General features: G+C 32.9%; 1 protein-coding gene across 1 annotated transcript in view; it reads left to right on the forward strand.

Moving 5' to 3' along the window:
• LOC105622329 overlaps window positions 1-10,221 on the forward strand; it is a 45,096-nt gene that overhangs the window by 26,127 nt on the left and 8,748 nt on the right. The gene's annotated exons all lie outside the window — the stretch shown is intronic.

The following is a 10,221-nucleotide window of genomic DNA, read 5'->3' on the forward strand; positions in this document are numbered from 1 at the left end:
TAGAAGAGAGAGAGAGAGAGAGAGAGAGAGAGAAACAGAAAAACTTCATATCGATACTTGCTATAACACTCATCATACGTTATCGAGATCTCTGGCCTCGCCGACATAAATTTTCGTCAGCGCGTATCGGTGATATCGTCGTTTATCATTAAAAGCGTACGCATTTATGTCGTTGCGGGAAAAACATTCGATAAGAAGGCGAACAGCGCCGATTTGCAATTTCATTTTCATTCGTGCTTCCCCTCTCCGGCGCCACAAAGTCGCTTCTTCTCGCAATTCGCCTACTTGCGTGCGATTCCGTTTGTGTGCCCGCGATTGCGCTCGCGATTCGCGCCCGGTAGTGTTTTTCCATGCACGCAATAGCGCGCATATGTGTGGAGACACTTTATTTCGCGCTCGTGAATGTGTTTACCCTCCAAAAATAGATAGTACAGCTGTCGTTCAATGTTTTGTAGCCGGAACTTTTATTGCCCCGCCTCTCCGATGGGGAGAGACAAAGATATTTCATTACTATGTAGGATAAAATTTTTCTCGAGCAGTTGTTTGAGTAGAGAAAAAAAGCAGCATATATGATAGCAATCACGCAGCTTAATTATGTCAACTATGTGCATACATATAAAGAATTAGAAATTCAAAGTGATTGTATTATACAGAAATTATGCATCTTAAAATAATAAAAGTACGTCAAGTCAACTGAATTAACTATATTTAACTGTATTTAATTTTAAACTTTGTTCTGAATCCAAAGTATTAAATTAAATAAAAATAGAGAGATGATGCACTATACTCATGCGCAATCGTGATTCCATTAAATCGCTACTGACATTTTTCGCCATAGCGCAGTAGTTTGTCGATTGGCCTCGACAACGTGTTTTCCTTGCTACTGTGTCGTTATTAATCACGTCACTCGTCTGTATTATTTCTCAATGTTTCGCGCGTCTACCTTTTCCCGGAGAAGTCTGATCTCTCGGAGCTAATCTCTCGGGGATTGAAAAGCAACGCCGACGCTTTTCGCTGTTTTGTGATGACACACTATGCTAAATCTCGGTACTTCTTGCCATCGTGATATTGTCAATTACATCATTCGGCTATATCATTTCGTAACGTGTTCCTCGCGTGTCGGAGGTCTTCCTTCTTCCTGCTGTTTGTTTGAGATAGATACACAACCTATCTCGAGATGTTCTTACGACAACTTCAGATAACAACATCATGCTACTTAGAAATTTGATTACACGAAAAAAATAATCTTGCTGAAATATCTAAAAATTTAGCTGGATACGAAAATAATTTTGTTTCGAGCATCAAAATAATTACGTAGAAATATCAAGCACGAGTAATGTTGTAAAAACTTTTGATATTCTAGCAACCAATTTGAATATCCTAATTAATTATTTTTATGGTCTAACAAAATTATTTTCAAATCTTTTAAAATTAAATTTTTAGATACTCCAGCAAAATCGTTCTTCCTCTATAAAAATACTATTTAATTATTACATGAATTAAAATTATTTAAAGATAGCGAAGAATAAGTAAATTTTATTCTATAATACAGCATATTTGAAAAAAACCGTTTTGTTTTAACCATTTAATTGTTGAAAGGCAAAGATTTTTTTAAATTTTCTTAAGTTTATTATAATTCATTATTATTGCATCTTTTTTATTCTTTATCTCAAAGTATGATATTGTTTTAGCGCCACTGTATTATCTATAGTGGCTTTCCATCCTGTAAAGGTTAATAAGATGCTCAAGTGATATTTCATATTGCTTCTGCGAATAATGACGGCAAATATAGCCTTCTTGCGTAAACATATTTCAAAAGACAATAATAACAGGGAAATTGAACGTAAGAATAAACACACAAATTATACAAACATCAATCTATGTGCGAAAGAAACTAAATAATTCAATTATTGAAATTGCTCGAAAATTAATATTCATTTGTCAAATGTTTTTTATATCACTGTCACGTTAGCCATAATTACATACAGCGTAAAGAAAAAGGTTAATTAAAATTTTATAATATTATAGAATTATTCTGTTAGCGAACTGAATAGCTTGAAAATTGACATTCGTAGAAAGGCATTTAGAATGTGATCATTGTTTTGATCACTATTATTATGATCATTGATATCAATAATGCGAAACGTTCCAATTAACGAGAAATTTCTCGCGTGCAAGAGAAAGAAGCTTAAAATGCCAAACGGCGAAGTCGCGTCGATTACGAGTCTGGAACGGCTTTATGCACACAAAGTCTCGACGCATAAGCACGACACTGTATATTCGCAGCTCAACTTTTATGCACACGCGAAGTCGCGTGCACAGTCGCGTGCTGGCATCACCATTTCGTGTGGCGCTGTTAAAATATTCGTCCACCTATCAGCATCCGTCATCTAGGATAGCAGACTCCATATCCGTCCATGCAAAACATTCATTTTGCCACCTGAGGCGGGTTTCGACCCCGCCGAGAACGCCTATCTCAACCAGTAATCAGCATTGCATAGAATTAACGTTACAATGTTATCGTATGACGCAATAAACTAGGCTTGTGATGTACGTGCGCGGGATCAGAGGTTGCGGTTAAACTTGCATACAAATATTGGCAGTATTTGTGACGAATTATTACATTTGTGTGGCGAATGTCTTAACATTTTTTATTTCTTTAAATTCCTTTAAATCCTCTCAGAGAGCAACCGTTAGGGTATATCCATACAAATTTGCATAGCCGCACAAACATATGCATACAGAAAATTATCCAATCGTATTTCTTTTATAAAGTCGCACGTAAAATGATTGAATAATTTTCTATATGTATATGTTTATATGACTATACAAGTTTGTATGGCTTACATATGCTTGCACTCTAAGTTTGAAATACGATACATGCTGTAAGAGAGTCATCTATTTCGAAATCGCGCGAATAAAAGCGTATTATTTACAATGATTTTTCTAATTTTACATTTTGTATTACTTCGTGAATAACTCGCATCTTCTTCGTTTGTATTCCATGTGGGCCAAGGATAAGCCGAAACGAGACGCTCGTTAAATTTATGTTTTAAAGAAAGTTTATAAGTTCAATTGGCAATGAACGTCATCTCTTTTGTTATGATAATGTAATCGGAGCAAAGCTCAAAGGCATAATCGACGGCGGAAGAACTGCGGAGTATACATTGTCGCAATTGAGCGGTCTTATTACGACAATTACTTTAAGACGTGTATACATAGCAAAGACCTTGAATTTAAAACGATCAATATTATTTTTTTGTTCATTTAATGGAGGAATCTTCAAATATATACATCGCACGTTAAGGCGTAGGACCGTCTTACAAATTTCACGATTTACATAATTGAAAAATTGATCCAATTGAACGGCTCAACTAGCGGATACTATTCAAACCATAAATATAATATAAGTCTGCTTACTCTAGTGAAATAAATCTGTCTAATAAATATGTTAAACATTTTAATATAAATATTTCTCAAAGTTTTTTTTTACATTGACGCAAACTATGTTAATAAGAGATCCCAGCAATGGATATAATAAAAAGAAATACATTTATTCTTCATCGGAGGAATTTTTGCGTCTCATTCATAACCAGAATCAGCACTACGCAGATTTTTTTTTTTATGTAAAGAGTGTCTGAATGACAGTGACGAAAGTCGTAGCATAACGTTCATGCAAAGTTCAGTCGATTTACGTCTGATAATATCTTATTCATGCGTGATAACAGGGGGCGTAGGTCGGATCGTAACGCCTCTGCAGTATCTAAATTGCGAGCGTTTCGTCATTCTCTCGGGTCGTCTTGTCTTCTTTGCGTCACTTCGTCGTTTGCCTCAAGATGCTGCTGCGATATTTTGCCGACGCTTTCTGCATAATTCAGTTCGGTGCGACGTATAAGCGGGGTTAAAATATCGTCACAGCATCCGTTCGGGAAGACCAAATTGTCGCGTCGCATGAAATTTACGAACGACGTACAAGGTGACAATAATATTCTACATATTTGATGATACGTGACCATTGCGTAGTTTCCTAATTTTGTGACTTATAAATACTTCGTGCAACGACGAGAGATAGAAACTCGAGAGGTACGCCATGCAAAGACGAGAGAGATTATTTTCGCCCTTCGTCGCATAAACGACTGCGCAGATTTATCGGTGGAACTGACGAACGCGTCTCTCTGGAGCCGCTTTGGACAGATGATGCGTTGGGTTGCGTCCGCGTCGCGACATTTGTACATTTTATTCGTCGGCAAACTGACGGACGAGAGGCGACGACCGCGGCGTCACGGATTCCGTTCGCAATCTTTTTTAAGCGAAGCTGCACATGTTTGGCAATCTGTGAATTGGTCCTTATTGCACAAAGTTGCGGGACTTATAAACTGCTTCTTCAAAAACCTTTTTATTTGTATTGGATTTAAAAACTGATTTTACATTTTTATAAAAAAATACATTGTATTTTAAAATGACCGAAAGATAAAAAAGATCATAGTAAATTTAAATGTTATATACTATTAATAAAATTAAAATAAAAAATTGGACATTACATAAATTAATATTTTGTATTTAATATTGATATACTTATAGATATATTCATAAATCCACATTATTTTTAATATAAATTATGAATTATTTTTAATTTATATTTTTTCTATACAAGAAAAAATAATAGTATGTTATTTTACTCTTCAAATAAATCACAATAATCAAGAATCAATCACTGATACTTCTTATTTGCATTTTGATCCACGCCTCATGTCGTCTATCGGCTTCGCAGTAAAGAAGCACGTCGGCGCGCTTAAATGGCGTGACGAAATTCGCCGTGCCCAATTCCGCCCCGGCGAGACGCGATGGTTGTTTTATACCCTCCGAAGATACGACCGGAGTTTAGACGTCGCGGCGGCATCCGGGCGCCGACGAGTCTGGACTTTTCAAGCATATAACGGCCCCTGTCCCCTCTCACTCCCTTCCTGCTGCCCAGTTAGCTTTTCAGACGTAATTCCCAAGTTGATCTAGACCGCACGCAAGAATCCGTAACTTTGGCACATTCGATGTTACACTAGAGTGAAATTTTATTCGATAGTAGAGAAAGAAGTGATAATGTGGATTCCCATTTCGGTTTTTTATATATAACTTTATTTTTTAATTATATTCGAGTCAGTGATACTTTAAACCATAATTTATCGAGATTTAAATTTCATATAAAATACACTTGAAATGATTAAAACAGTTCACAAAATGAGAAAAATTGTTTAAATGAAAAGAAACCTTACGATGTGACTGTCTGAATGTGATAGTAAAGTTTTTTTCATATATTTGAACCTCTTATGAAGTCTAAATAGAGATGTTCCTCGCCTCATGAAGTGGCAAGGTTCACAAAACATTGGCATTAGCAGTGGATCATGACATGGTGATAACCCATAAACTTTGGCATCTCTTATAGAAAATACTCGTGAAAGCTTCAAAAGTACAATGAAGATGTCTGAATAGCTTGAACTTATAGAAAATTCTATAAATACGAATGTATTCGTATTGAGATATTATCAGATCAGAAGTTTCTTTCCATGAATAAGTTTTCCTGGTAATATTCTTATATTGATCTTGTCCTTGTAAATGTTTATCGTGATTCGACTTCTTCGGAAATATCTCGCTTCACAAATATCTCGAGCGACTTTTTAAAATCGTTTTAAAATAACTACAAAGATTTTTATCGAAAAAAATATACTGCAATATTTTTCATTATTAAAAATCCCGGGTCCACACTATTTATTAAAGGACCTTAATATATAGATCTACTTATTAAAAACCTAATATAGAAACATTAACAAAATTTACATTTAATTATGTCTCAACAAGAAAGTATAGTTATTTTTCAGTTTTCTTACTTATTTCAAGATAGAAGAATAACACCTTAAAAATTAATTTAAAATACAAACTCGTTACTCTACTCGCCTTTAAATTACGTTAATTGCGAAAATCATGAAAAAACTTTAATATACTTCATGTAATAGGTAAACATCAAGTGTCAACAAAATAAAAAGGTCATGCCAATCATGGCAGTAATTGTTTCATAACTTCGATCCTAAAAACAAATTAAAAACCTTTCATAAAAGATTAAAAAGCTTTCATAAAATTTTATAAATTTTCATTATAAAGATGTTAATTTAAATTAAATGTTTTTTTCGCGTTAATAAAATATGTTGAAGTAAAATTCTGTTGTTCTCAAATCAAAAATCACATAAACATATTAATGTCTAATTTAGTAACTATATTGTAATATATGTAATTTCTATCCCCCCGTTACGTTTTCGAACTAAAATACTATCGATGACAAAGATAAAAAAAACTCGCTATCTGATATTGAGATCAAATCATGTGACCCCGTTCTAGATGGACAGATTTATTTATATTGGATTATCGCTTTTCTATAGACAATCTTAAGAAAACGAGTCATGCTTCGTTTATGCTTAGCAAACTTTAATCTTTTCAGGTCGAATGCACTTAAATCGCAAGTCATTGTGCATTCTGCCAAAGAGACCCGGATGGCGTTTCTTCCCATCGCTTGGCTAACGTTCGTAGAAACCGGAAGTACCTCCGACCCGCCTCCCTTGTGACTCTCGCACCATGCGGTGTATTATCGCGCGACCGTAAAAAGGCGCCTTCTTGATCGGCGCGAGAGCGCCAACCGGCGGGGGGGGGGGGGAGGAGATAAGATCGACTGGTATCCCGCTGCTTGAACACGTTTGTTACCTCCGTATTACCTTGGGACCTTATCGCCCTATGCCATTTCACCTTGATAACGACACGATAGTGTTCAGTGGTACTAACAGTGCCTGATAAATATAAATGCGTAGTTGCGCGCAATTTCTTGTCGCAAATTAGAGAGAGACGAACTAGAGTGACGTAAATGATCTAACTTAGAAGTCTAGGAGAAGTCTAGAAAAATACAAGCATGCAAAAAAAAGTTACGCTCTTATAGATAAGACAGATATCTAAAACTTTATATATTCACCAGATCTTATCCGTTTCTATCAGTATAGATTAAAACTAGGAAAAGATAGTTGAATCAAAATTAAAATTAAACTAAATATTAAAAATGAGCTTTAATCTCTCAGGTTAAATTGCAGAATCGGTCCATCGCGAGTTCGCGTCGAATGTACTAAGGAATCATACATATTATAACATACAAGAGGAATCCTTTCCTTTTTCTTTTCATTGGACATTTCGTAAAGTACAATGCATTCACTATCCGAGTTGTGTGTCGTCATGATTATTTTCTAAGAGGAATGCTATTGTGTATACTGGCACTTTCTAGATGTAATGTCGAGCGAGAATGTTATTTATTATAATATATGTCGGTTGATTCAGGAAAACACGGCGCTACTTCGCTATCAGATATCCGAGAAATTTTATTTATCCGCTTACACGTATTTTTCTTAGCCTTTCAACAATGTTTGTCAGGAATTCTAGACGGAACAAACACGTTTCAAATGGCAAGAAATTGTTGATGCTGAAGGAATACATAATCATTTGGAAAGGTCTCGCAAAGTTATATATAGCTATAATTGACACTAGTTTGTGTCTCTTGCTAAGTTATTTTTAATTGACTCGAGTTTTTTTAATTGCAATATTTATCAAAGGTGCGCATGAATTTATGAACTAGTGTAATGAACATCTATCTATTTTTCAATAATATCGCGATTATAGCTGCATAAATTTCTATCTAAACTCCTATCTAAAAAAAGAAGATGTTAAATCGAATTCATTGTTAAGCAGCCTTGGGAGCGACTAAAGTTGTCCAAAATAGTTAGAAAAGTGAGTTTTATTCTCGAAAAAATGAGAAAATAATCGAAAAAAGTGAATTTTCTTAAGATTAAAAAATAAATATTTTTTGAAAATTTGAATGTTTTTTTCATATATCTTCTCGAAAAATTAAACTTTAGAAATGAAATCAATAATAATGTGTAGCAGGATATATATATATAAAAACTCTGCTCTACAAAATTAGATTTGACATATCGATTGTTAAGCCATTATGAAAGAAAAATTTTCACTCACATATCTGCTACATCCTTATTATTGCAATAACAGCAATAAAATAAAGAGCCACCGCAAAAATTACCCGTTTTCTGGATCTCGATTTTTGAACTAAATTTTGTGCCAAATGATTAGTCATGATGACAATAATCGCATAAAATTTTTAAGTTCAACACATGACTGGTTTACGAAATATAGGGGGTCAAAGTTGTGCCTTCCTATCCTTTGAGATTGTTTGCCATTATTGTGTTTTCATTGCTCTAATATTCAAATTAAAAAATAGTTCCGACAGTATTTTATTGTTTTTTGCTGATTATGAATCTGAAATCTAAATTCTAAAATTCAAAATCATCCGATATTGCGAAATTCAAAATAATCCAAATGGAAATTGTTTTTCGGGGATTTTTTAGATCGCTAATTACGAATCTGTAGTCTGAATTCAAAATAATTTGACTAAAGATTGACTCATTTTTATGATCTTTTAAAAACGAATGTGAACAACTCTTCTAGATTCAATTTTCACAAAAAACTTTTTGCGTATTCTGCATCCACCATAATGGATTTACCATTTTGAATTTTAGAATTCAGACTTTAGATTCATAATCAGCAATCTAAAAGATCCCCGACAATATTAAAAATCTAAAATAATTTGGAAAAGTTCCAATAGTGTACTTTGCTAATTGGCCAATTTGAAATAAAATATTCTCATTAATAAAATAATGAAAAGTTACTAACAATAAGCACCAATGTGAATAAATATGTGCTATCGCACTGTGCGCTAACAGGAACCTTCCAATAATTTGAGATAAATATAATGTTGAAAAGATATTGTCACAAAAAGAACATGATGTTAGTTACTTGATCTTCACTTAAATATATTGATAATTATAAACTTAGTGAATTTAAAAAAATGTTTCTTGATGGCTGAAACGTCACTAACTTTTTAATAATTTTTCATGGATTAGATAAGAAGAAAAAATTATGGTAAAAAATGTTTTTAATTACCATCGCATTATCGCAATAATATTATCGCAATAATAAGGATAAAGAATGAAAACTTTTCTTTCATAGAAGTCTAACAATCGATGTACGTCAAGTTTAAATTGGTACAGGAACTCTTTTCATGTACATATCTGCTACATCCTTTTTATTTACTTCTTTAAATTTAGTGTTGATATTAATATCATCCATAAATTCAGAAATATTTGCAATTTTTTTACAATTTAGAAACTTAAATATCTCGGTGAAAAAAATTGTAAAAAAGTTTCCAAAAATACATGCAAAAGATAAAAAAATAGAACTTTAAAAATTTTTTCTCGATCGTTAATTTTTATAAAATTAACTTTCGAAACAGTTTTTATAAAAATTTGGAAAAATTGTGTGAATCAATCATATTATAATAAATATTTTCCACTTTTTATTTTTTTTCCATAAACTTTTAAAACTTCCTTAATTTTTGTTAAAGTTAAAAACATTTTAGAAAAAGTAGAAAAGTAAGTTTTTATCCAAAAAATTTTAAAGAATAAAAAATACAATATCTATGCGAAAAATCAGATCAATTTTTTTTCATTTTAAAACTTAGAAAATCCTTAAAATACTTATTTGTAAAATTTTATCCAACGAAGTTTCATTCAAGTACGGTGCTTCAACAAATAACAAAAAATTAAATCAATTGAATCAATTTTCAATTTTATACAATTCAGGAAAAAATTTTCGCAGATACAAAATTCAAACGCCATTTTAAAGCTCTATTTTTTGTTTTTACATTGCATTTTTTTAAATTTCTCTATAATTTTTTTCACCGAGATATTTAAGTTTTTGTAAAGATGTGAGACAATTGCAAGCGTTCCTGAATTTATGAAGTAATGTACCTATACAAAAAAAATGAGAAAGAGTGAGAAAGGTAAGTTGCTCCCATGTAATGTTACCTCTTTTCCGCGATGCGGATTGGTTGTTTAGATCGTATTACGTGCGTAACTTTGTGTTGTAAACAAATGTGTCGATTTGCATTTGGTTCTCTCGCAGGTTGGTCTGCTCTCCGCTTACTTCATGAGCGATTGAGATTGTGCGTTTGACGGTTATGTGTATCAATGTAATCAAAACGGTTAAGTGTAATATGCATAGTGTAATATATGCATATTTGTATGTATATATATATATATATATATATATATATATATATATATATAT

The sequence above is a fragment of the Atta cephalotes genome, assembly GCF_000143395.1.
Source record: "Atta cephalotes unplaced genomic scaffold scaffold00043, whole genome shotgun sequence".
NCBI classification, from domain to species: Eukaryota; Metazoa; Arthropoda; class Insecta; order Hymenoptera; family Formicidae; genus Atta; species Atta cephalotes.